Source organism: Podarcis erhardii (assembly GCF_964252035.2).
Source record: "Podarcis erhardii genome assembly, chromosome: 7".
NCBI classification, from domain to species: domain Eukaryota; kingdom Metazoa; phylum Chordata; class Lepidosauria; order Squamata; family Lacertidae; genus Podarcis; species Podarcis erhardii.
In genome coordinates this window covers 83,267,548-83,274,759 of record NC_138511.1, presented here as the reverse complement: position 1 = coordinate 83,274,759, position 7,212 = coordinate 83,267,548, and the positions used below count along the sequence as shown (strand labels likewise).

The 7,212-nt window shown below is 42.6% G+C and overlaps 1 protein-coding gene across 1 annotated transcript in view; it reads left to right on the top strand.

The window, feature by feature from the left end:
* The window catches only part of LOC309345987 (cell adhesion molecule CEACAM20-like), a 188,980-nt gene that overhangs the window by 38,461 nt on the left and 143,307 nt on the right, over nucleotides 1-7,212 (top strand). The gene's annotated exons all lie outside the window — the stretch shown is intronic.

Here is a 7,212-nt window from a genome sequence, read left to right as displayed (position 1 = left end):
ACCTCCCGCTGCCTCTGAATATTTACCGGCTGCATATTGTGCACTGGGCGTTGTTGCGCAGGCCGCAGCAGGGGTGCGGCAGCTCTCTCTCTCCCCCCCAGGGCCGCATTTGCTCCCGCACAAGCTTCCGAGGGCCGCATGCGTACCCTCCGGTATTTCTCTGGTGGAAATAAGGGATGTCCCTGAGAGGAAACACAACACGAAAAGTGAATAATTGGAATGGGCCATATTTCAAGAACACCTTAAAAAGTACACGAGTAATGTGAATCTCCTGGCAGACGCAGAATAGATCTTGAAAACGTAGAGCAAAAATTGTATAGAAAAAATTATAGGAAAGTAGAATAACAAAAATGAAATGCATATAGATGAACAAATTACAAAACAATATTCACGGTGTGTTTATGTTGTGTTTGTATATATGTAAATTTTTGTATTGTATGTACAGTGGTACCTCGGGTTACATACGCTTCAGGTTACAGACTCCGCTAACCCAGAAATAGTACCTTTGGTTAAGAACTTTGCTTCAGGATGAGAACAGAAATCGTGCGGCGGCAACGGAAGGCCCCATTAGCTAAAGTGGTACCTCAGGTTAAGAACAGTTTCAGGTTAAGAACAGACCTCCAGAATGAATTAAGTTCTTAACCCGAGGTAGCACTTTATTTTATGTATTGTATTGTCTAAGTTCTATGTAAATTAAAGTATAATAAAGAATATATATATTTTTTTAAGGAAATCGGGACGTCCCGTTCCTGACTGGGTATCCCCAGCCACTCTGGGCAGCTTCCAACATATATCAAAACATAGTAAAACATTAAACATTTTTTTAAAAAAAACTTCCCTATGCAGGATTGCCTTCAGATGGTTATCTAATTGCCTTCAGATAACTCCATACCCTCCAACATTTCTCCGATGAAAATAGGGACACCCTAAGGAAAAGTGAGATCAGATCAGAAACTGGGATGGCTTCTCTAAATCAAGGACGTCCCTGGAAAATAGGGACACTTGGAGGGTCTCTGCATGCCAGAGTGGTGAGGGGATGGGAAGGCGGGAGGTGGGGGCTGGGGCCGAAGTCGAAGGCCTGCGAGGCTGTCTGCACACAGAGACGTCTGGAGCTATCCTCCCCTCGGGCGAGGAAAAGGCTTCATGGTCACAGTTGAAGGACATGTTTAGGGCAGTTTTTAATGTTTGATGTTTTATTGTGCTTTTAATTCTGTTGGGAGCCACCCAGAGTGGCTGGGGAAACCCAGCCAAATGGACGGGGTATTAATAATAATAATAATAATAATAATTTATTTATACCCCGCCCATTGGGCTGGATTGCCTAGCACTGTTTCATCCTTGGTCAGGAAAACCTTCAACAGTTATGTTTCTGGCTTCAGGGTAGCCGTTCAAGGCAGATAAGCCCCGTCAGTAGAAAATCCGGCCACTTTAACCATGACTATTTTGCATACATATGACCTTTAACTGCAATCATTTGCTTCTTTGGAAGGCCCATAAGCTAACTAAGGCCTCATCTGCCCACTACATTAAAACAGTATCATGTCTTCTCCCAAAGAATCATGGGAGCTGTAGTTTGTTAAGACTGCTGAGAGTTGTTAGAAGGCGCCTACTCTCCTCACAGAGCTACAATTCCCGCTGATTCCTGAGAAGAAGGATTGACTGTTAAACTGCTCTGGGAAACCAGCCTCATATAACCAGCATGCTCAAGTCAAATTAATGCATGAAGGCGTTAAGACCATAGAGTAAGCTGTCCTGCCAGGCTTAGCTAGGCCACACCCCCTCACCTTGGGAGGACGGGTTATCAAGCTCCTTGTTCTTCCATTCCACCATGTGAACCCCACCAGTAAGGAGGTCTATGCTGGTTGTTCCAAGCTCAGACTCTGTGGCTTAAGCAAGCCATCCTTTGCGTTTCTATACAAACAATTTAGAAACACTCACCACTTGGAAAGCGAAGTTTTGCTGCCTGTGTTTTCTGACTGCTGTATGGAAAAGCACATGAATTTGACCTTTGAAGAGTTTGTAAGGAAATCATTTTTCACTTACCAAACCTATGGTCTCTTTCTGTGCTAAGGGGAAAGAGGAACTTTGGGAGCAACTTAGAAGAGGATATTTTAAGGGTCTAACAGCCTATATTTCCACGCTTTCCTTTGCTGCATGTTTTGTGGTTTTAATTCTCTCACCAAAGTCTACAAGCCCCCAACCTGGCATCCAGCTAATTCTCTTTTTATTTATACCTGCATGGCCTGCACAAGAACCTTCTCCCCTCCAGTGGTTTCCAGTCACGGCAAGCTGCATTTTTTCAAAGATTTGCTTATAGAGTCTTTTGATTTTTGGCCTGTTGCCTAGAGAGTCTGTTTTGGTGGAAAGGCGTGTACTAATGCCATTTTATTTATCTTCCAGGGAACTCGAAAGCTTCCTTGCTGCTTCGTGATGTTTTAGTTGGACCTGATGCAAGAGATTATCATACTGATACTTATCCAAAATATGGCTGCTTTTCATTATTCTCCTTACTACTTTTTAATCTCTGTCGTTTGATGTTATTTCAGTGTACATAGCTCTTTGTAGGGCAACACAAGGAAAAGCAGACCTTCCAATTGTCCCTATTTTCCAAGGACAGTCCCAGATTTACAGAAGAAGCCATCCTGATTTCTGATCTGAACTCAGAATGTCCCACTTTTCTTTTGGACGTCCCTATTTTCATCGGAGAAATGTTGGATGGTATGGAGTTATGCAACCCCTGAGCCAAGGAGATAAGTAACTATAAAACTTTTAGAAGACATCTGAAGGCAGCCCTGTATAGGGAAGTTTTTAAATGTTTAACTTTTTTTATTATGGTTTTTATATATGCTGAAAGCCTCCTAGAGTGGCTGGGCAGGATATAAATAATAAAATCATCATCATAATTCTTAAGGACTCTCCTATTTTCATTGGAGAAATGTTGGAGGGCACGGAAAAGGTCTCTGCACGCAAGCAGCTTGCATTGTAAAGTTAGAACGGGGTTTTACTTTGGAGGGGGCGGGGACAATGGCAGTGGGAGCAAAACGTGGAATTGTGTGGAATTGTCCCTTCCTGATTTGCTGGCCAGGAGCCGGACAGAACATATGCGGCTCAAGATATCAGAAAAGGCAGAGGAGTTCAGGCAAATATGAGTAAACAAGAAACTTGTCTCTGCTTTGGTTGCAGGTGAGGATGGAGGGGGGTTAGGCCAAAGGTTGTTGGGTTTGGTGGGGGTGGGGAGTCTCTTGTTCAAAGTGTTATAAGAAAAAAACTGCTCCCTGGGGTACCCAAAAGCCTGTATAGAGTCCTTATGTAGGTTCTCAGCCTCGGTCCAGTATACCTGAAGGAGTGTCTCCACCCCCATTGTTCTGCCCGGACACTGAGGTCCAGCACCGAGGGCCTTCTGGCGGTTCCTTCACTGCGAGAAGCCAAGTTACAGGGAACCAGGCAGAGGGCCTTCTCAGCAGTGGCACCCGCCCTGTGGAAAGCCCTCCCACCAGATATCAAAGAGAACAACAACTACCAGACTTTTAGAAGACATCTGAAGGCAGCCCTGTTTAGGAAAGCTTTTAATATTTAATAGACTATTGTATTTTTATATTCTGTTGGAAGCCGCCCAGAGTGGCTGGGGAAACCCAGCCAGATGGGTGGGGTATAAATAATAATAATAATAATAATAATAATAATAATAATAATATCTATCGGTTGGAGAAAATAACAGAGGCCAACCAGAGAATATTGACAAGCAAAGCAGCTAGTAAGCCTGATCCTTATTAAACTGTTGCAGCAGGGTGCTCACACCTCCCATGCAGGAGGGAGGAGGAACCCAGAACATTGGTGTGCAAGCTCTTATATAGACTTTTGAAATTGCCCGCCCTGTATCCCAAGACCACCCCCCGAAACATCATACATAAATCACAGAAGGAGGTGGTCAACAGCAGAGAAGGCTGTCTACAGCAGAAATCCTGTTTGCCAGGGTACCTGATAACGGTCACTGATTGCATTACGTGGACAGTCTGGCCATTCTTTTGTGATGGTAAATACTCAGTTCCTGAATCCAGGTCACAGGCTCGTCCTATTCACACACAGATACGCCCTTAATACAGGATTTGTGAGCAAAGAGACCATGGGGAGGTTTTCCCATTTCCTTCTTCCTTGCAGAGAAACATTTGAGGTCAATTTGGGAGAGTCAAAATGGTTTAAGGACCATTTGCCTGTACTGTTTCAGACAGGTGGTTTATATATTTATGTATGTGTTTGCCTGGTACATTGGTGAACATTTATTTTATATCTTAGACCTTACAATTCTCATAACATTTTTCTTTCATATAAAACATGAATTGTAAACATCAGAAAACGTTTGTAGGTTTGAGTTGAAATGTTTTGTAATGTGAATGTAAGGAACTGATTTACATATAATGGGGTGAAATGTAAAAAGAAGATAGAAGGTAAAAAAGTTTACTAAGAATTTAGTAAAGATGTTCAGAAGTCAGAAGGAGGGAGGGAAGGAGGTCGATGCTCTGTTTGAACAATGTTTTAGGCTATAGAATAATGTAATAAAATGTGGTTATGATAAATGTGGAAAACTCAATAAAAATTATTATAAAAAAATACAATTCTCATAACAAAAGAAAAATGCAAGGGCTCTTCTGGCACCATGCAGTGCTTTGTAACACCAAGAATGTGTGGGGAGTCTTCATGTGATTTGGATGACACACAAAGAGCAAGCTGGCTTCGTGGTTACCCACAGAGAGCTGTTTAATGGGGAACTCCGAAGATTCACCCATCAACTCCTAGCGCACTTCACAAACTGCAGCTCCAATTATTCCGTGGGGGAAGCCGTGCTGCTTTAAAGTGGCATCATGCAGTGCTTTAAATATACGGTGGGAAATCATAGAATCGTAGAGTTGGAAGGGACCCTGAGGGTCATCTAGTCCACCCCGCTGCGATGCATAAATCTCAGCTAAGAAAAAAGCACACCAAGAACTCAGGCCAATGTAAGTTTCATTAGTGGGAGTGGCCCCTACTCGCAAATCAATAGTCAATTGTAACAAAAACTAATCCATTCAAAAGTATGTGTTCTGACAAGGAGTACAAACTCAAATAGAAAATTACAAACTCAAACAGAGATTACAAACTCAAACTCATAAGGATATGTATAACACAATAATTCGTTAGGGGTCCCTTTACCTTACTCACCACTACTCACTTTGCAGAAGCGGCCTACCGTGGGGACAAGATAATGTATCATCTGGCCCCTGGAAGAAACAGGAAGCAGGACAAGCGGGACAGATTATTTTCTAAGACAGCGCCCTGTAGTGGTTAGAGTGTCAGACTGTGACTGGGAAGCCCCAGATTCAAATCCTCACTTAGCCAGGAAACACTCGTTGTGTATTTGTGCAACACATTCTCTCTTGGTCTAACCTACCACTAAGAGATGGGCCAATATGTTAGTTTTGGTTTCACTCAGTTTCTCATTTTTTCCATTCATATTTCCACATCAGGGTGTGACGCTGTTGTTTTTTAAGAGTCCTCGCGAAAACTTGTCAGCGTCTTGGTATGTGTTGTCTCCTGTTGTGCCCTTTTTGTATGCCATTTTGCCATTTTGCCAATATTCACATTTATTTATTTTTTGAGAGCAGCTTTCCTCAAACATGGCGTGTGGATTTCAAAGAAAATATACATTTCAATTTGCGTACTTTTCAGAGGAAGTGCCGTTTAGTCGGTTTGCATTCAAACGTGAACCGAAATTCTCCTCCATCCGTACTACCCAACAAGGCTGTTGTTGTGAAAAAATACGGAGGGGAGAATCACGGCCACCACACTGAGTGCCTTGCAGAAAAAGGATGGGATAAAAAGGGAATTAATAAGACAAGAGGCTCTGGAACTAAGCTGAGCTTTGTTTGAGCAAGGTCTTCCCCAATCTTTGCTCCGAATCTTAGCTTTTGATATTAAAGAAGATGATATTTCCGTCATAACAGATCAACCACCACATTCATTCCCGTGGCACCTGGCTCTGGGCAGAGGACAGATATCAGAGCCTCTGAGGTAAAATCAGCAGACAGGCTTTGAACCCGATCACCTTCCTTGATCTCTGAGAGGGAATTTCCCTGGCTCTGATATCTTCTCCTCACGGAAGTATAAGGGTTGGTGGTGATTGGAAAGGGAAAGGCACTTTGTACCTGCTTATTTATGCTCCGGCCTCAATTAATTCCTCCCCACACCCAAAAAATGTTATAGGGTGGGAATCGTTCTCTTTCCGTGTAACGTGAGAAAAATAAAAGCAGAAACCTTGGGAGTCGGGAGAAGAGGAGGCGAGTCGCTAGGTGTATTTGCAAAGAGACGGAAGTGCAAGAAACATGGAATAAAGGTCTGGGACAATGGTAGTTGTACTCCAGGCAAGGTTCAAGGTCCTTGTGTTAATTCACAAAGGGCTAAACTACCTTAACAACCATCTGATCCCTCAAGCTCCACCTTGATCGATAGCATCTTCTGAGGGGGCTTTTCTGGTGGTTCCCCATATCCCTGAGGTTCACCAAGGACCAAGCCTTTAGTGTGGTGAGCCCTGCCCTGTGGAACTCCCTGCCACAAGAGGTTTGGCAGGCACCGCCCATACCTAGACATCTCTCAAAAGCGGTGCTTTTTTCCAGTCAAAATTCCCAACAAGTGTTTCCCATAGTGTTTCCCCCTGTTTTCCCTAACATAATGTCACAGTGTATGGTTGCATAAGTTTTGTTTAAACTAAAGCAAAAGCTCTGGAGAACTGATTTAAACAAAACTTGATACATTCCCTAGTTCATCTTGCTTTCTTCTTACACTTGCAAAAAAACACACAACCCTCCCCTGCAATCTTTCCCTTTAACTGACTGAACTTTGTTCTTTATGACATTGTCTGTTGCTATACACCTGTATTGAAGCTACTGCATGGAACTGTACTAAAAGCTGGTAGTCTTTTTAAATTAATAAAAATTGTGCTCTAATGAATCGTAATGTGACTTTTGTGGTTATGTAAAATAAAGTTTCCCATGGCTGGTTAATAAAAAGACAAAAACAAAAAAACAAAACGGCGCTTTTAAAACAGGCCTTCGCAATAAAAAGAGTTTCTCTTTTTAGCCAACATAATTTAATTATGTTTCATATATGTGTAAGCGTGTGTTTTTTTATTGCATTTTGTGTCGCAGGTCGCCTTAATCTATTTTACGATGGGATGGCGCC